General features: G+C 44.1%; 1 protein-coding gene and 1 pseudogene across 2 annotated transcripts in view; one reads left to right on the forward strand and one right to left on the reverse strand.

The window, feature by feature from the left end:
• Positions 1–20,783, reverse strand: part of LOC124619935 (zinc finger CCCH domain-containing protein 13-like) — a 396,933-nt gene that overhangs the window by 357,151 nt on the left and 18,999 nt on the right. The gene's annotated exons all lie outside the window — the stretch shown is intronic.
• LOC124620933 lies at positions 10,745–10,862 on the forward strand (annotated as a pseudogene).

Below are 20,783 nucleotides of genomic sequence, written 5' to 3' on the forward strand. Positions count from 1 at the left end.
CGAACTATTAGCCCTGAAGAAAAAATGGACAGGAATTTTTGTAGGAAATGTAATGTTAAATTATGTACTGCAGTACGTTTCTGCTAGAGGCCACGTTTAGAGTGTTATTCAAGAAAAGAAGGTAACCTTTCAAAGTTTTTCTTGAATAATTCGAGAACTCCAGCCTCTAGCGGAAAAGCAGCCCAGTGCAAAATTTAATTACATTAAATTTCCTACAAAAAGGTGGTATTAATTTTTTCCTGTAGGACTAATAGATTGCGCATAGCGAGAGAAGGAATATCAAAATCATGCACATGGTATTTAATAGTGCTGCCGAGACATTTTCATTTGTCAGTGGCAGAAGATGAAAAGCCGGCCGAAGTGGCCGTGCGGTTAAAGGCGCTGCAGTCTGGAACCGCAAGACCGCTACGGTCGCAGGTTCGAATCCTGCCTCGGGCATGGATGTTTGTGATGCCCTTAGGTTAGTTAGGTTTAAGTAGTTCTAAGTTCTAGGGGACTAATGACCTCAGCAGTTGAGTCCCATAGTGCTCAGAGCCATTTTTTTAGAAGATGAAAAAGAAAACAAGTTATTCATTCACTCTTATCTGGTAGCACTAGTATTGAACAGACTCGTACTTATACCTGATTTCGCTCAAAAGGAACGCAAACTCGTATCATAACTGCGCTGTCTACATTTTTCATAACCATGAAGGGCGTTTAATAAGTAGTGTAACATATTTTTTTCTGGGAGCAGACTGGTTTTGTTCAGCATTCAAGTACACTGCATTATTGCCCACTCTTTTGGCTACAAAACCCTATTTTTCAACACAATGCGATGGCCTTACACCACCTTACCTACAGGTCCTGTATGTCCACATGGTACCTCTCTACTGACGATGTCGGAGCCAATCAGTAACCTCTCCATCATCCACCTACTGCTTTCCAGGGTGTGCATCCTTCATTGGGCCAAAGAGAAGCAACGGAAGGTGGCGCGGGACCCAGGCCGTAGAGTGACTGGGAAACGGCAGTCCAGTGAAGTTTTCTGGGCTCCTCTCGGATGCGCAGGCCTTGCGTTCTCATGGAGAAGTGCGTTTGCATTTTTGTGGTGACGAGTACGCTGAAGTCCTTCTTCAGTTTCATGAGGATAGCAAAATACACTCCAGAGTTGATCACTGCACCATGGATTGCCTTTTGTTCCGGTTAGAAGCGATGAAGCCGTGTTTCATGGCGAACAACGATGTTCGACAAAAATTGGTCACGATCAGCTTCGTAACGCGCAAGCAATTCCGCACAGATGCTCTTTATGGTCTTTTGTTAGGCGGCGAGGAATCCAGTCTGCATACGCATCTGAGGGCCCCAAATAGAGGACTAGTGTATGTGGACGAGTGTGTCAGCACTACCAACAGAGACGTCCACTTGAGCAGCGAGGTGTTTGACTGTGATCCGTCCATCACCTCGAATGAGAGTGTCTGCACGTTCCCACACTGCAGGAGTCACGGCTGTGTGCAGCCGGCCGGCACGCAGGAGATCGGACAGGTCTGCGCGATGCGACAGACGCCTCGCCAACGACTCACCGTGCTTTTGCTCCCTGACAGGCCTCCGTAGACATTCCTCATGACGAGCTCTGGTTGGAACGCACCTCCGTCACAGGCGCGATTCTGAGTGCTACACAGCGCCGCCACGTATCGGAACTTCACGACACTATAGGGGCTGAAGTGGGAATATTCCGCAACGTCCCACAGCAAATTCGGTACTTATTTCATCCGAAACTGGCCGAGAAACATACATGTTGCATTACTTATTCAATGCTCCTCGAGGACATTCATTTCAGTAGTCACTCCAAACTGACAAAAAAAAGAAACCACGAAAACATAAATATTTTTGTAGATACTGAGCCGTGCACCGATTCGTATCGGTAAATGGTAGTACGATAGAGACATTGTTGCCCCATTACTTGCTGGCGGATTTCGCAGTGTCCCGGCAAGTACACTACTGGCCATTAAAATTGCTACACCAGGAAGAAATGCAGATGATAAACGCATATTCATTGGACAAATATATTATATTAGAACTGACATGTGATTACATTTTAACGCAATTTGGGTGCATAGATCCCGAGAAATCAGAACCCAGAACAACCACCTCTGGCCGTAATAACGGCCTTGATACGCCTGGACATTGAGTCAAACACAGCTTGGATGGCGTGTACAGGTACAGCTGCCCATGCAGCTTCAACACGATACCACAGTTCATCAAGAGTAGTGACTGGCGTATTGTGACGAGCCAGTTGCTCGGCCATCGTTGACCAGACGTTTTCAATTGGTGAGAGATCTGGAGAATGTGCTGGCCAGGGCAGCAGTCGAACATTTTCTGTATCCATAAAGGCCCGTACAGAACCTGCAACATGCGGTCGTGCATTATCCTGCTGAAATGTAGGGTTTCGCAGGGATCGAATGAAGGGTAGAGCCACGGGTCGTAACACATCTGAAATGTAACGTCCACTGTTCAAAGTCCGTCAATGCGAACAAGAGGTGACCGAGACGTGTTACCAGTGGCACCCCATACCATCACGCCGGATGATACGCCAGTATGGCGATGACGAATACACGCTTCCAACGTGTGTTCACTGTGATGTCGCCAAACACGGATACGACTATCATGATGCTGTAAACAGAACCTGGATTCATCCGAAAAAATAACGTTTTGCCATTCGTGCACCCAGGTTCGTCGTTGAGTACACCATCGCAGGCGCTCCTGTCTGTGATGCAGCGTCAAGGGTAACTGCTGCTACGGTCTCCGAGCTGATAGTCCATGCTGCTACAAACGTCGTCGAACTCTTCGTGCAGATGGTTGTTGTCTTGCAAACGTCCCTATCTGTTGACTCAGGGATCGAGACGTGGCTGCACGATCCGTTACAGCCATGGGGATAAGATGCCTGTCATCTCGACTGTTAGTGATACGAGGCCGTTGGGATCCAGCACGGCGTTCCGTATTACCCTGCTGAACTCACCGATTCCATATTCTGCCAACAGTCATTGGATCTCGACCACCGCGAGCAGCAATGTCACGATACGATAAACCGCAATTGCGATAGGCTACAATCCGACCTTTATCAAATTCGGAACCGTGATGGTGCGCATTTCTCCTCCTTACACGAGGCATCACTACAACGTTTCACCAGGCAACGCCGGTCAACTGCTGTTTGTGTGTGAGAAATCAGTTGGAAACTTTCCTCATGTCAGCACGTTGTAGGTGTCGCTACTGGCGCCAACCTTATGTGAATGCTCTGAAAAGCTAATCATTTGCATATCCCAGCATCTTCTTCCTGTCGGTTAAATTTCGCGTCTGTAGCACGTCATCTTCGTGGTGTAGCAATTTTAATGGCCAGTAGTGTACATAACGTCGAGTGCTCCTGCACCAAGTCTGTCTGTCTGTGTTGGTCCGTACGCTGGTAGCGTTGACTAGCTTTCACCTCTGGAGCAGTATCCTGTGCTTTGACCGATTGCAACCACTGTACATGTCCCCTGTGAGCCGGGTTTGGCTAAAATGAAGCTGTGTAGCGTTTAGTCGTCTAGCCGTATGTGGCGCGCGGCCAGTCGCCGGAAATCTGCAGTCAAGCAGGCCTCACACGCTTTCTCTAGAGTTCCGGAGGCGTGTCGTTGGGCGCTCGGTGTGCACTGTGGTGACTGCTGAAGAGTATTTATTTTCAACGAACCCACTGTAGGAATTTCACCAACATACTTGAGTCCTAATGAATCTGGTGAGTTTGAGCTTGTCAGACTTTTGTTTAACGTGAATTAGTCGCTAATGACAGTGCTTTGGAGAAGTGAAGTAAAAGTAATGGCGCCTTTAACAAATGTCCCTTTTTTATGTGGTGGATATTTTAATATCTGCTTCTGCAGAAGTTTATAGGTTTGTTTACGGACAAGGGCCCAGTCTTCCTTTCGTATGAATTCTTTTCTGAATATTTAACTTTTAAAATGCATAATGATTTACGCGTTTAATTATGGGTTCAAATGGCTCTGAGCACTATGGGACTTAACAGCTGAGGTCATCAGTCTCCTAGAACTTAGAACTACTTAAACCTAACTATCCTAAGGACATCACACACATCGATGCCCGGGGCAGGATTCGAACCTGCGACCTTAACGGTCACGCGGTTCCAGACTGTAGCCCCTAGAACCGCTCGCCCACCCCGGCCAGCTTAATTATGGGCCGGATGTTGTTTAAGCTCTAATTACTTTGGGCTCGAATTTTCATTCACGTAGGTAATCAATTGTGTGTATTCTCCATGGTGTAATCATGAACATTATTTGTGTAGCTGTGCTCTCTTGTGTGTAGTAAATTGGGCTTCCAGCGTGGCTTTTCGTAACTGAAGTATTAAAAGCCAGCTATGAATCAGCTATCAAGTATGGCTCGGCCTTCTTCCTACGGAGATTGTTTTGAACATTTTTCTTGTTGCACGTGAATTTTGAAGCTTGTAAAACTGCAATTTTTTAAAGTTGACCGGAATGATTGTTTCTTAAATTATGCCAAATTTCCTCTGTTAATACCTCTGGGAATAAAAGAAAAATTGTGATAGATTTTATATTTTATGGCCAGGTCCTCCAGTTCTGTGTTCCATGCATTGCTAAAATTTTAGGATCGATAGAGTATCTAGCATGTGCTTTCAGTGAGCTTCTGCCAAGTGTAACATCAATAAAGTAGCTAGCGCATATCATACCAACAAAAGAAGGGGTATGCGCTTTAACTGGCTGCAGGTCTACTCCCAGTTACCTCTGAGACTATGCGAAACGACGATATTTGCTATGGTTGCCGAATATACCGGGTGTTTACCCTAAGAGTCGTCGGGCGCATTTTCTTTATCATTTCCGCAGACATCAGCGATTTCATTTTTGCAGTGCGCAGCTGTTGTCACCACAAACAAATATTGCTCATCACGTCTTTCATGCGACGCCCAGTGTCAACGGAAAACGTCTCACTGGTTCCTGTTAAAATAAAATGATTTTTACAGCAGAATTTTACGTGAACATTTGATAGAGCGGTACCGGGTTAGTCTAGTGCGATATTCGTCTTATCGAGTTGTATTAAGGGGGGAGGCAGTAATAAAACACAGAGGATGATCAGCACTCCAACAGTGGCCGAGTAGCGCTGCTGCATGGCGGAAGCAATCAGCGCGGGTCAGGGCGGCGCTGCCGCTACTGCGTGATTAAATGTCCCTGTTAACACACACCGGTAAAATCAGTATCGCATTGGACTAAATTGGGACCACTTTATCGAATGGCCACGTCAAACTGCGCTTTAAAAATTATTTTTTCTATAAAGAGAAACAAACTTAGGCTTTCCGTTTACACTGGCCGTTGCATGAAAGATTGTATGAACAGTACTTGTTTGGCCTGTTACCAGATGCGCAGTGAAAACACGACATTGAAAATATCTCCCGAAACACCAAAGAAAGTGTGCCTGAGACTCTTAGGAGGGACAACAAACTGTGTACAGCTACCAGAGTGTCTGTATTTAACTGTGTCTGTGTAGTTAGATGTCCATCAACATGCATGCATGCTTGCATTAAGTAATACAACCCAGTACGCTGTCCTCCACGGCGGGTATTCATCAATGAACAGGGTATCGTCAGGATTGCCCAGGGAAATGTGAGAGGACCGCTGTTATTCTTTACATACATAAATGACCTGACGGACAGGATGGACAGCAATCTGCGGCTGTTTGCTTTTGACGCTTTGCTTTCCGGCGGGTGTCGTGTTGAGTGACTGTACGAGGACACAAGGTATCTTAGACCAAATTTCAGTTTGGTGTGATGAATGGCAGCCTGCTTTAAATGTAGAAACAAGTACGTTAATGAAGGTGAGTAGGAAAAACAATCCTCTGATGTTCACATGAAGTATTATTGCTGAGCTGCTTAGGAAAGTTACAGCGATCAAGTATCTAGGCGTAACGCTGCAAAGCGATGTTAATTGTAACAGCCGGCTGGAGTGGCCGAGCGGTTCTAGGTGCTACAGTCTGGAACTTCGCGACCACTACGGTCTCAGGTCCGAATCCTGCCTCGGGCATGGATGTGTGTGATGTCCTTAGGTTAGTTAGGTTTTAAGTAGTTCTAAATTCTAGGAGACTGATGACCACAGCAGTTAAGTCCCATAGTGCTCAGAGCCATTTGAACCATTTTTAATTGTAACAAGCACGTGAGGACGGTAGTATATGCGAATGGCCGACTTCGGTTTTTGGGAGAAATTTAGGAAAAATGTAGCTCATTTACCATACTGGAGATGGCGCATAGAACACTTGTGCGGTCCATTGTTGAGTACATCTCGAGTTTTTGGGATCGGCAGCAGGTTGGATAAAATAAAGACACCGAAGCAATTCAGAGGCATGCTGCTAAATTTGTTACCGGTAGGTTTGATCAACACTCAAGTAACTCAAACAGAAATCCATGGAGGGAAGACGGCGTGCTTTTCGCGAAACGCTATTAAGAAAATTTAGGGAATCGGCATGTGAAGCTGACTGCTGAACGATTTTAGTGTCCCCAACGGACATATCGCGTAGGCATCGCGGAGATATGAAAAATTAGGGCTCGTAGCGAAGTATATACTGTGGGTAGGCTTTTTCCCTCGCTCTGTCTGCGAGTGGAACAGGAAAGGAAACGAGTATTAATGGTACAAGGTCCCCTTCTTCATGAACCATACGGTGGCTTGCAGAGTATGTAGCTAGATGTAGATCTCCTCGATAGCTTTCTAGGATGATCATCAGGCATTAGACCAGTCCTATGCGTGTCAATGAAGAGCACGCGGAATCCACTGATCCAAGTTCCACAGCAAGTGTTACCTCTGTTGCGGGGCACAGTGCTCGGGAATTTGTACTGTTGTCCGCAATGTAGACTTACGCTGGTTGCCAAATTAATCGTGTGGGGACGTCTGAATCGAAACAGCCCTCCCAGTTGCCTCGGAAATGGCAGCGCACATTTCTCACGCATTCCCTTCGAGGTTAGTACGAGCCGTAATTTGTATGTAGTGGTCATCTGCTACTGTTGTTGGTGCGGGGACCACTACGAGACAATGTTTCGTGTCTACTATAGTGGTTGAACGATCAAGTAACATGGCTGCAGTGGACGCCAATTGGGAGAGGCGACTCCCCGTGCTGACAATCCCTTCTTACCATAAGGCGACAATGCGCGATCTGTCTAAGCTTGAAATGACCGTCGTAGGCACATTTGCGGGTTGAACAGCGTACAATGGACGTACTGTGCAGTTCAAGACTTCACACTGTGCGCTCTAGTTAACTGTACTAACAATACTGATTTACATCCCTCCATTTCGCATAAACAGATTTAAGACAAAGGGAAAAAACACGAAATCTCCAATCCTGAGAGTGATGAAAACATTTTTTTTTCCAGTATTTACATGGACAGACTCAATGGACAGACATAGGAAGAGTGGAAATTTCAAATGCTCTAGGAAACATTTTCTCATACAATGCGTTTTCAGTGCTGTGTTCTCTGTATGTCCCTTGACTTGTTCCCAGTGTCAAATCATGTAGAAAATATTTCGGACATTCATTACTAGACAGCGGATGGTCTATAAGCCAAGCCTTGCTCCCCTCTGACGTTGGTGTTGTCACGTGTCATGTTTTCCACCGTTTGGACTGGAATGGTATGAAGAGATAGCACACAAGTTTTTTAGTGAGTGGTTACAGCTCTTTGAGCTGCGGCAGAGGTCTTACAGTTATAGTGAAGAGAAGAAGGTCTTTGTTCAGCAAGATTTACACGACACCACTGAGTCAGCTGAAGCTATGAAGCCATTCCTTGTAATTCCAATGCACAAAACTCACTTCTTTGATTTTAAAGACGCTGCTGAAACATTTTTCTCAATGCAAACGAGTACGATCTACAAGCGCAGTATGGTTAAAGTGTCTCATACTCATCCATCGAAAATGCCTATGAAAAATTTTTATTCCGAAAAAGAAGACTGGAAAAATGTCAATGTATTCAAATGAAGAAGGTCCATGACTGAAGTATACCACGCCGTATTTCATCTGGACGACCAACCAAGTGTATAAGTCGCAAAACGGGAAGACCTGTATAAGATGTTGCCATTTCTTCCTCAACCCGCACAAGAAGTTTTAGAGTCAATAGTGTAACATCTGGTCCCAAGAAGTATAAGAGAAGGGAGGCAGTACTAAGATATTTATTTCCTGAATTTAATTTAGTTATCCTCTTGTAAGAAATTGAATACGTGCGAGAACTGGTTTGTGGACTGCAATTGAAATATCGCTGCAGTACTTCTCTGCTCTTGTATTACCACAAACAAAATTTAATGCCTTCGTATTAATGGCACTTAAAATTTTTCTTATAGGTAGTTAGAACCCGTCAATTGCCTGGTACAGTAAATAAAACGTACTTAATAAATTATTTATTTTCTTATTTTTTATTTTGCTGTGATGAGTTGATCAACGTAATTCAGTGGTATCAGAGAACTATGTCATTTTTTTCGATACAAATAAGTTCCGTTCAAAAAGAGATGCATCGTTTTTTGATTCTCTTTTCAGACATGAAATTTGTCAGACGTTTGACATACCCTTTCTGGATACGAAAAAATTATTTTCCGAGACACTGAAAATGGGCGCTTGTCTACTGCAACCCAGTTACGAGCTACAAATAAACAATAACAAATTAAAAACGACTAGCTGGACTAATTATAGCACTATCTTAACGTCTTCTCCCAGATATTTCACTGGGATAAGTCACAGAGGATTTAGAATTCTGGGAAGTCTTTATCGTGCCATTCCTACTGTGTAGGGATACTTCAGAGCATTTAAGAGGGCTCTTAATCTTGCTGAGAGTTCCCATTGTCCTCTTGGAAAATAACCACTTAAGGTACCATGTTGTACTCTAATTCAAGTAGGTCAAGAATGTCTTCTTCGCCTGGAACTGCGTTTTTACGTCACTCTTCCATTCGTACTACATTGTGGCTACGCCACGAAGGTATTCGTGAAGTAGCGCTGATTTTCCCTTCTTTCCCTTTATTTATGGAAAGCTGTCTGATTTACGGTACTTCTGGTAAACTTTTCTTCCTGACTTAAGTGCCCACTATATTTATTTCACAATAGTCCCAGAATCTAAAAACTGCATAATCCCTGAAAATGATGTAGTGTCGGTGCTGATATGCATCGAGTTTCTCGTTCCGCTTCATTGTTCCTCATTAAGAAGGCTGAACGGCGAAAGCTGCGACCTCGGCGGAGGCAATTGTACTACGCTGGGGCGCGCACTTGCTGCTGCATTCACTCGGAGAGCCGGACCGGGGCAAGAGGTGATGGAATTCCAGCGTTTACAGGCGCAGGTTCATGAGAACGGTGTAAGTGCCCGCTCGTACTCCGCCTCTCGATCGGTATTTTCGCAACAAAATACACGCTCACGGAATATCAGACCAGGTGTGCGGTTAGATTAAAGACCTCGAAGTGAATAGCTCTCCCTCTCTTTGTCATTCAGAATGGGCAGTTATCATCAGCAGCCGAAGGAGCTTAAGGTGACGGAGCATTGGAAATGGGGTACATCTGGTATCATCGAAAATCTATTCTCTGATGCTACAAGTGAACAACAGAGGTGTCCACCTATAAACCACGTTTTTGTAACATTATTTTGAGACACAGCATAGGATTATCCATTGGAACAACCACATGAGTTTAGTAGTGGGAGATACCAATTATATAGCGATATACACTGGAAGAATGGTAAGGATATTCCACTCATTTACAAAGGAGGTGGCTAGTGAAACTCTTCACGGACGGAAAGGAAGATAGGAATATTGGGTTTAACGTTCAGCCGACGATGCTGTCATTAGAGACAGCGAATCCGCTGGAATCGGGAAGGAGGGAAAAATAATCTGCCGCGCTCCTTTCAAGATATCGTCCGAGAACTTGCTTTAAGCGGTTTATGAAAACCAGAGAACGCAATTCTGGATGTCCTGATGGGTACTTGAACCGCCATCCTATCGAATGTCAGTCCAGTATCGTAACTACTGCATCATCTCGCATGTTTGCCACTACGACTGGGCAAACGGAACTCGCGTTCGAACGAGCTCGAGGTTTCCCGATACACCGCAGCGCCCGATACGATATCGACCCTTTTCTAACAAGCAAGTGACGTTCGACACCTGGAGCACGAGTGTAAGGAATACGGGAGATACGACGAACAAGTCGCAAGAAGCTACGACTCTGCTTAAAATCCGACAATTTCGCGAAACACTGTAGTAAGTAGCATCAAATCTTACCACTTCATAAACCCCTGTTGTATTTGCTCAAATATGCAACAAGAGCTCTCATGCAGTACCGGTACGCATGGAGGGATTAAATAATGCTGGTTTTTAAGCAAAGATAACAGCAAAGCCGAAAATGTTGCCCTCCAAAAATTATTATTTTGGTGAAACAAGTGCAATATTTTATTTGTTTATGAGAAACTGTAATGATTTACCAAATGGCTTGCAGATTGGCATTATAATTCCTGTTCAGATATTAGAATATCAGGTAAAAACAAAACCTGCATTTAATTAGTTTGAAAACAGGATGGCAACATTCAGATGAGAAAAGGAAGAAAATTAATCGAGGACTACATGCCTAAGAAACGAAATTTATAGTGATAAACTGCCTGTAATTGCTACCGCGAGAATAAATTGCAGCGGCCTTGGAGATAGTACCATCAGACGTCACTAGATCACCGGACGAGCGAAAGCTCCAGAGGACTGAATCATGATTATGAAAGGCCAACGGCCTTGCCGCAGTGGTAACACCGGTTCCCGTCAGATCACCGAAGTTAAGCGCTGTCGGGGTGGGCTAGCACATGGATGGGTGACCATCCAGTCTGCCGAGCGCTGTTGGCAAGGGGGGTGTTCTCAGCCCTTGTGAGGCAAACTGAGGAGCTACTTCATTGTGAAGTACAGTCTCCGGTCTCGGAAACTGACATACGGGCGGGAGAGCAGTGTGGTGATCGCATGCCCCCCCATATCCGCATCCAGTGACGCCTGTGGGCTGAGGATGACATGGCGCTGATCGGTACCATTGCGCCTTCATGGCCTGGTCGGAAGGAGTTTAGTTTTATGATTATGAATGAAAACAAATCAGTTTTCGGCTGTTACGCCATCATCAGTTACAAAGATAAATGTGTGTGATAGTGAAATTCTTTTACGATCCAAGATTTTAAACTAGTGCATGTATAGATTGTCTCGGTTTCCAAAGATGACAATTGTTAATGTTTGATTAGGACTAAAACTAGACCGATTATTTAAGTGAAAACGCGATGTAAGATTATTTAACGTAGATAAAATATATGGCACATTGAGTAATAAACTGTGTAACAAATCAGAACAATTTTCCTGACCAGAAAATAAACTGAACAACAAACTCCGGTAGCAAATTCCAAGGAAATTGCATAACAAATAACAATTTCTTTAACAGATTCTATATTAAAAGGAAATAAGACATATTAGTGAGATCAAGCACGTAAGTGAAGCAGCTGTGATTATACAAAGTAAACTTTTTAACAGGGCATGTGAAACTACAGTAACTGAAATAAAGGAAAAAATGGGGCATGTGAGTACGAGGGGTAAATTGAAACACAGCCTCCATGGGATTAGAAGTAGTATTTGCAGTTAGAAGTAGCGAGTACGGGAACTGTGTCTGGTCATTCTAGTTTTAGTCCTAAATCGAACACTGACAACTGTCATTTTTGGAAACTAGAGGCTCTGTAGATGCACGAGTTAAACGTCTTAGATCCTACAAAAATTTCACTGACCAACACATTTACCTTGTACCTGATGATGGCGCAACAGCTGAAAACAGCTTTGTAAAAGATTGGATTGGATTGTTTTGGGGAAGAGACCAAACAGCGAGGTCATCGGTCTCATCAGATTAGGGAAGGACGGGGAAGGAAGTCGGCCGTGCCCTTTCAAAGGAACCATCCCAGCATTTGCCTGGAGCGATTTATGGAAATCACGGAAAACCTAAATCTGGATGGCCGGAGACGGGATTGAACCGTCGTCCTCCCGAATGCGAGTCCAGTGTGCTAACCACTGCGCTACCTCGCTCGGTTTTGTAAAAGAGGTAATAAATATTAGAGAACATTACACCAGTGTCGTTGTGGTTTCATTCCTAACGTGTAAGATATTCTACAAAGAACCGACAGAGCAGTCAATCAATGAATTACGATTGCAATCTTTTATTTATTAGTTGCCTTTGTTACGTATTACCAGCACCATAAAAGAAATTTCACTCCGTGTTTCACAATCACTTTTATTTTTAAATTGCGGGCCGATCGGAAGATCTAGCTGAACTCGTGCTATCGATCTGTGAAGTAAACTGCTCCAACGGTTCGAGTCATGCTGAAGAACAGCATTCGTTTACTCAGACAGTTTGGTAAGTGTTAGCTGATATGTAGACTCGAGAAATCCCGAAACTGTATATTTAAAAATATATATATTTATAAAAAAGCTACATCAATTAAAACACAAATAACTAACAAAAGAAAGTTTAAAATAAACATAAATAAATCATAAAGTATCAATACTACCATTCTCAGCTGCAGATTTGCACAAATAATTACTAGTTTCTATAATTTAGTGATCATCTTCAGAACTGATTAATCAAGAATTGTAATGCGTAAAAAGTTATTATGACTTTTCATAATTCGTGATTAATCAGATCTGAAGACGATGGAAACTAGTAATCATTTACAACACGTTTCAACCAAGACTGCTGAAATAAATAGTTTCTTAAGTATTGTTTCCTGCCATTGACCGTTCCCAAGTTGAAACAACAGAAGATTTTTAGAGCGTCCGGAGAAGAGCTGAATTATTCCACAATTAGTAAAAGATGAATTTAGTCAACGCAATAGCGAAGCAGAGACGCTATAAATTCAAGTGGAAGACTCTCCAATGAGGACATTGTACATCAACGAGAGGCTTTGTTTTGACAATTCAAGAGCGGAAGTTTCAAGTTCGGCCAACAAACACAGTCGTTTTTCACAGTGGCATTGGGCGTGCTATCAGATCGTGGTGGTACATTTAGAAAAATTTGGAACAATAAGGAGAGGTGCCAACTGCCACTCTTCACACACATCATCGACACGATGGCTTCTAGAGTACAGGCGTAAGTGTAGTAATTAATTTTTTCCTAATCTTTCTATGACGGATGATTGCTCGCGTCTTACGTCAGACATATCTGAGCTAGAATGTACGTGGTTTGTGTGCGTAGATTTCTGGAGAACAGACCTTTCGTCTTAGGTCACTGAGTTGATCTGCACCTGAACGCACACGCAAAATAAAACTTGCTTTCAATACCACTGGGCTTTCACTGTGCGTGGTCCTACTGGAGGTGTCATGCCCTTGCCGCCTTCCGATCTCTGAACTATCTTGCCCTGCCTTTTGTATGAGGAACAGTTCACAGCGGTCCTCGAACCCCTATGTGTCTTGGCATTTTTCACATACATACATAGTGCCGGAGGTGAAAGGAGAAGCGGTAATTGAAAAATCTTTCCGGCCATTGAACCCTAATACCTTAGATTTATAGCCTGATACAGACGCAGTTAGCCGCCGCGCCACAGTTATATACAGGGGACGAAAGTGAAGGGAATTCACGACTGAATGGAAAAATATTAGCTGAGATTGTCCATACCTAAATATAGAAAACGTCTGATAGAATGAGGTCTGGCCTTTCCACTATCAAAGATGAAGACCTAATGGTAATAATAATAATAATGAGTGTGTGGGATTGGTGGCCGGGAGACCCCTCGCGGGGCGGTTCGTCCGCCGCTCCACAAGTTCTTTAACGCCACTACGGCGACTTGCGAGTGAATGAGGATGAAATGATGATGAGAGAGACACACAACACCCAGTCATCTCGAGGCAGAGAAAATCCCTGACCCCGCCGGGAATCGAACCCGGGACCCCGCGCGCGGGAAGCGAGAACGCTACCGCAAGACCACGAGCCGCGGACAAGACCTAATGGTGAGTGACTAATTTGGTTATCCTGGCGATAAGTTATTATTCCGTCTGTAATTGTTACATTCGAAGGAAAGGGTCATGAATAGCCATAAGTTATATTTTTGCCAAGGATGAAATGGGAGGAAAGTTATGATTACACTATCAAAATCTTTGGTGGCAGACCTCCTTCTCTTAGTTCGTTACAAAAAATCTAGCCACTTTAATATTTGACATTTGTCCAAGAAAAATGAAGAGCGTGCAATTAAGTCCATCTACGAACAGACTCCACAAGTCAACATACGGTTCGTGAAGGACAGTACATAGTTTTTCTGTCAGTCACTCCCTTTGTTTATTCCATTCGCAAATAAAGTGAGGGTGCATCCACTGTCTATAAGCTTCTGTGTTATGCCTGATTTCTCATGTCTTTTCTTCGTTGTCCTTAACTAAGATGTATGTTGGTGGCGGAAGGATAGTTCTGTAGTCGGTCGCAAATGCTGGTCTTCTAAACTTTCTCAGCAGTGTTTCGCAGAAAGAACGTCTTCTTCCTTCGCAGGATTCCCATTTTAGTGCACGGAGCATTTCCGGAGTACTCGACAGTTGATCTAACCTACAGGTAACAAACGTCCGCCCAGGCGGGAATCCCACGCACTCGAGCAGTACTCACGAATGGGTCGCACAAGTGTTCTGTACGCTGTCTCCTTTGTAGATGTCTCCCAGTACACCTAAGTCTACCATTCGCTTATCCCACAAACGACCTTGTGCGCTGATTCCCTTATATTTCTCTTTGAAGCATTACGCCTAGCTTTCTAGTCTACGATACTGTGACAAGCAGCACACCACTAATTCTGCATAAGAACATTACAGATTGTTTTTTCGATTCATCTTCATTAAGGTAATTTTCCTACATGTAGAGCAAGCCGACACTCATCACATTACATAGATATTCTATCCGTCATCCTGTACCTTCCTACATCACTCAGTGACGACATACAGCGTTATTATAAAACAGTCGCAAATTGGTGCTCATTTTCTCCATCAGATCGTTTATGTAGCCTTTATAGGCAAGGAAAGGAGTCCTAACCCATTTCCCCGGCGGAGTCCTGACGATTTTATATTCGAGGAACACTCGCAGTCCATGACAACATACTGGATTCTATTAATTAAAATGTCTGCGATTCAATCGCACCAGAGAAACTATTCCATATTACTGGGCCTCCGTTACGAGTCTGCAGTGTTGCATCGCGTCAAACAGTTCCAGGAACTCTAGGAAAATGGAACCTGTCTGTTGCCCTTCTTCCATAGCCCGCAAGGTATCGTGCCACGCAGTCACAGTATGTTTATTCCAGAACGACAAAATATTACGGACACATGTGTTTTATGGTTACTGACAGCATCAGGTCAGCTGTCTGTCAGGTGCTTGACTAAGGCATTGTCCCATCCTCAATAAGGCGGATGACTGGGGACAGAAGCAACATTCTTCATTACACGAATAACTAACTGGGTACGCTACGTACAAGCGAGTGAGGTTGTATGAACCATGGATCCAGCAAAGCATTACAGAGACCAGTCTGACACAGAGTCCATCTGCACCCAAATAAGTCGTGTACTCAAGCACCAGAGAACAACGGAACTGCTACCACTTTAAAACATCTTAAAGGGAAACAGAGTTCGGTGACATTTTGAAAATCGAAGTAAGTGTCTAATACACAGCTGAGGAAAGAGAATTCCCCTTTATTGGTTGAAGAAGGGGAGAAGTTCTGAAGTAAAACAGAAGCTTTCTTAGAAACGATACGAAGTCGTCCTGTTGAATGACATACGTAACTAAAATGTTAAAGAAAGACTGTCACATCGTACTAACGTCCTTGAATGATTCAAGTGCTGTTACCTATTTCAAATAATTCAACCGCGTCAGCTGATTTTGTTTGCCGGTGCTGAAACCCATACAAGTTTTCTCCAGATTGACCAGTTGATCTGACTTACTTCCTGTAATGAAACAAGTCGAGTTAACTGAGTGTTATTAAGTCTGCACCAATTTCTTCGAAACTTTCCCTTTTCCCACGCACAGAAAGATAATTTCTTAGTTCGCCTACGATTTGGTAAGTGGGAACTGTGACAGTCTAAGAGTCTAGGCAGGCCAGCGTGGGACGGAGAAATGTTGGACCCAGAATTGAGCAGCAGAAGGAATTAAAGATGGAAAACAGCACGACGTGCAGAGAATGTTACGGAAGGACTTACATACTGCCTGAGTAACTAACAGGTAAATATTAAAAAATTGCCAGAATCGAAAAAGTTAACGGGTTAGGAAATACTTGCAAACCCACGAAATATATGAAGAAACTCGCGAAGGATGAAAAGACGACGAAAAGGTGAAGAAAAAGCTCGGGTTGAAATGAGGTGATACATGAGAGCATGCATTCACTCTTCGTGGGAACCGATCCAGAATTCATCTTGTGAAACAGGGGACAACAGGAGAACTACAGTATCTATGATCGGAGGTGGTTCGAGCCTCGCTGCATCCTAACGCCAGTGCAGTGTCTGAACCACTGTACTCGGTAACTGCAATGATTGCGTGTTCCCGCATATTCTGAAAGCTATCGATTCGGGACCTCACCGACGTTTATTGAAGAAATTAGGACGTTCAGTTTTAGTCAGGTTTACGACAAGGTTGGAAACTTCCTGAAAGAAAGCAGCACGCTATCCGAGTAGGACATCATCAACAGCAACAAAAGTAATTCGGGGCATTATTCATGGTTTATTACCAGCTGGTATATCAGACTTTTCGCAAATGATGTGATTATCTACAAAGAAAAGAGGTCTGGTGGAAATCATAGTTATATATCTGAAGAAAAAGGCAACTTGGTGCACACAATCATAAATGAGAGAAGAGTTAAGTTCTGTATGTCCTAACATGGATACATGATAGCCTCTGACAACACAAACAATTAACCAGGAGTTGATTAAGTCATGTCATACAAGTTTTTCCTTGAAGACAATGCGAATGGTAGCTTATGATTCAGTAGTGACATACATATTGGTAAAATGCAGTTCACATACGAGAAGGATTCCCAGTAGACAGTTACACGACTTTTAGTGGATGCCTGCAGGATGACCTGCTTGTGTAGCTCATCGCGCAGTGTGGTAGCTTGCGAGACGGGGAGGTGAGTCACACCACTATCGAATCTGGTCGGTAGATTAATGATGGCTGTCAGGTACACCGTTTAGCTGAGGCTGGTTTTATGTGGTTTTCCAGGTCCGTTTAGGGCTGGTCTCCAACCACTGCCTCGAAAAATACAATGTACAAACAGTTTAAATATAAAGTACTATACAGAACAATGTTTGAAACACTCACAGATGGTGCACAGGATCTTCGCACCCAAAGTTTAACTAACGTTTGTGGCAATAGGAAGGGCATCCAGCGAAAAAAAAAAAAAAAAAAAAAGTTTGCCAAAACATGAAAAATAGCGGACTCCGCACGACAGAAAAAGGCAGGAGAGAGAGAGAGAGAGAAAGTCTGTCGAATCCACAGCAGCTGGGACTGTTTTTCGTCCTCGTTCACTAAATGCAGCAGCCATCTTGCACAAAACTTTCTGGTAGTTAACACTGAAAACTTACGATACACCTTTAACCGACACTCGTCCAATACCATCTTGCACACTTTCTCCAACAAGTTACCTTTCATTAGGAATGTGGGTGCACTCAGCTACTGTGATATGACTTTCAAATGATACAGGACACAACCAGTCTTCCTTTTCTTTCAGGTTTTATTAGGCAGATCTAGACATCGACTAGTGTCTAGCCATTATCAATGCACTATTTCATAGTATCAGTGCATGTCCTAATACGTCAGTCCCCTATTGTTCGGAATCTTGAGTCTTGAACGAACTGTGACAGAAGCCCGAACAACAAGGGACTAACGCACTGCCGGCCGGGGTGGCCGTGCCGTTCTAGGCGCTGCAGTCTTGAACCGCGCGACCGCTACGGTCGGAGGTTCGAATCCTGCCTCGGGCATGGATGTGTGTGATGTCCTCAGGTTAGTAAGGTTTAAGTAGTTCTAAGTTCTAGGGGACTGATGACCTCAGAAGTTAATTCCCATAGTGCTAGAGCCGTTAGAACCATTTTGAACTGACGCACTAGGACATGCATTGAAACTATGAAACAGTGCATTGGTAATGGCTAGGCACTAGCCGAAATCTAGATTTGCTCAATAAAATCTGATAGAAAAGGACGACTGATTGCTGCGCTCTATCATTTGAAACACTTTCTCAAAGTTTTCATCTGTCGCTACACTTTTGGGACGTCTTTCACATGGACCATCTTCCCATTATCGTTAAATGTTGACAATGAAAGCTTCATAAACTTTGGACGAATTCATACAAACCAGAAACCGCTTCAAAACAATGAAAATTATTCGAGTTTACCCATTGACTAAATAAAAAGTCGTGTAAACAGTAACAATCCCGCAAATAAGGCTGACACCCGACTTACATTTTGCAACATATACCAAAGTTTCAAAACTAAAATTTCTTTGACACAGTGGTGCACCTATGTATCCCTGGATGCGCGTTGTGGCATTAGCGAGTTAAGCGATATCTCTTGAAGACAGATGCATAGACGGACTGAGTGTCTATTACTCTAACAACCAACTTCGTCCAAACCAAACTGTGTGCGTTTCGTCTAAAGCTCCTTCAGGCACGTCACAAACACAACATCATATGACAAGGGGACAATTAGTTGGTTGGCTGGTTCATTTGGGGGAAGGGGACCAAACAGCGAGGTCATTGGTCCCATTGGATTAGGGAAGGCTGGGGAAGGAAGTCGGCTGTGCCCTTTCAAAGGAACCACCCCGCATTTGCCTGAAGCGGTTTAGGGAAATCACGGAAAACGTAAATCAAGATGGCCGGACGGGTTTTTATCCGCCGTCCTTCCGAATGCGAGTTCAGTGTGCTAACCACTGCGCCACCTCGCTCGGTGGGGCAATTAATCAATATATTTCAAAATATATGAGAGTCGCTTTGCATCTTACTCTGACATAGAAGCAGCATTGCAAGAGTACGAGATAAAAGATAGAAGGCAGAAATAATTTTCTTCGCAAGATCACTGGTAGCACGTGGGGCTCTCGACCACAAACCATGAGAACGACGACGCTAGCAACTCGGTACAGTGCTGCAGATTATGCCTGCCCAGTCTGGTACAAATCTACCCACGCAAACTTAGTTGCAAGTGCGCCAGACGAAACATGTAGGCTTAGTGCATGTTGGTTGAAACGTACCCCACCAGCTCGCAGGTACAGACCCACCAGATATTAGTTATGAAGTAGCTTCCAGTGCGGGCAGGCCCATCAAGAAACGGCTCCATTACACGAGCACATCCCAGAAGCCCTAAGGTTGACATCCAGAAGAATTTTCCTCGAGATCAATTTAGTCTTGCAAACAGCAGCAGCTGCGCCAAGGAAAAATCGTGGATTTTTCGATTTGAGAAAAAGTTTACCTGCCCTTTTCATTCGGGAAACCTTGCACTTGGGCATGAACTGAATATGATGATGTGCAAATCACTCAGTCATCCTCGGTCTAGAGTTGGAACACCCAGAAGCAATCTCCAGAAATGGCAGTTTCCTGTGGATACCACCAACAGTGACTGCAGAGAATCAGATAACATGGAGCGCCGCCTGGATTGTCAACTGTATCCTGCACGTTGCATAGAAGAGGATCTTCTGCTTGCGACTCCGAGCGCAATTGAAGTGGTTAAATTTTGGTCAACAGTAGTGTAACGTGATTATTCTTTCTTTCGTATGCTTTTCATGGTAATAACCAGTCGTTTGTGATGCGAATAAATAATGCCCGTAGTGTTCAGCTTTTATGCAGAGATAGGCTCTCATCTCTACACCCTAATTTAAAGAGTCGCATTTCCGTTCGTCGGACGGCCGTAACTGGGGACTTCGGGCCACCTGCTTTGCTCGGTTGCCGGCCCCCGGCCTTTGTCTGTTTAATGAGCTGTGCTCGGAATCACCAACGCCGACGGCAGCGGCAGAAGGCGGTATATTCCGCGTAATGCGAGCGGGGACGAGAGAGCGGCAGCTCCTGGAAAGCGGCCAGTAAATCCCACTCGGCAATTACTCGCGTGGGCGCAGCTGCGGATTTCTCGCTTACGCAAGGGACGCGTTTTACACGTTGCAAAACCGCGGCTGCCCCCACAGTCACACCAACACTCGCCAGATTTAAGGAACAGTCACTGCAGCAAGTCAGGTGTAAGAGACTCATACGAGCGCTTTTTTTTTTCTCAACTTTCGAACGGGGTCGGAATGGAAACCACTCCGAAAATCAAAAATGTTTTGAGTGCAACATTTAGCTACGCCTTCCGGCTACCTCTCTACATGGCCACCGCTCCGAGTTAGACATTTGTCGTAACGCGGAGTCATCAGTCTTCTCTCTGCTTCGATGGCAAATTTTTCACCTCAGATTAGCATTTGCAACCTACGTACTCAATTATTTGCTGGGCATATTCCAGTCTCTGTTCCCCTCTACAGTTTTTACCCTCTACAGCTCCCTCTGGTATTATGGAAGTTATTCCGTTTTGTCTTAACAGATCTGCTACCACCTCGTCCGTTCTTATTGTCATTGTTTTTCTCGCCGGTTCCGCGGAGAATCTCCTCATTCCTTATCTTAACAGTCCACCTAATTTTAAACATTCTTCTGTAACACCATATCTCAAATGCTTCGATTCTCTTCTTTTCTGGTCCTCCCACAGCCCAGGTTTCACTACCATATCATGTTAGGCTCCAAACGTACATTCTCAGAAATTTCTTCCTCAAATTAAGTTCAAATGGCT

This window comes from Schistocerca americana, chromosome 6 (genome assembly GCF_021461395.2).
Source record: "Schistocerca americana isolate TAMUIC-IGC-003095 chromosome 6, iqSchAmer2.1, whole genome shotgun sequence".
In the NCBI taxonomy this organism is placed as follows: domain Eukaryota; kingdom Metazoa; phylum Arthropoda; class Insecta; order Orthoptera; family Acrididae; genus Schistocerca; species Schistocerca americana.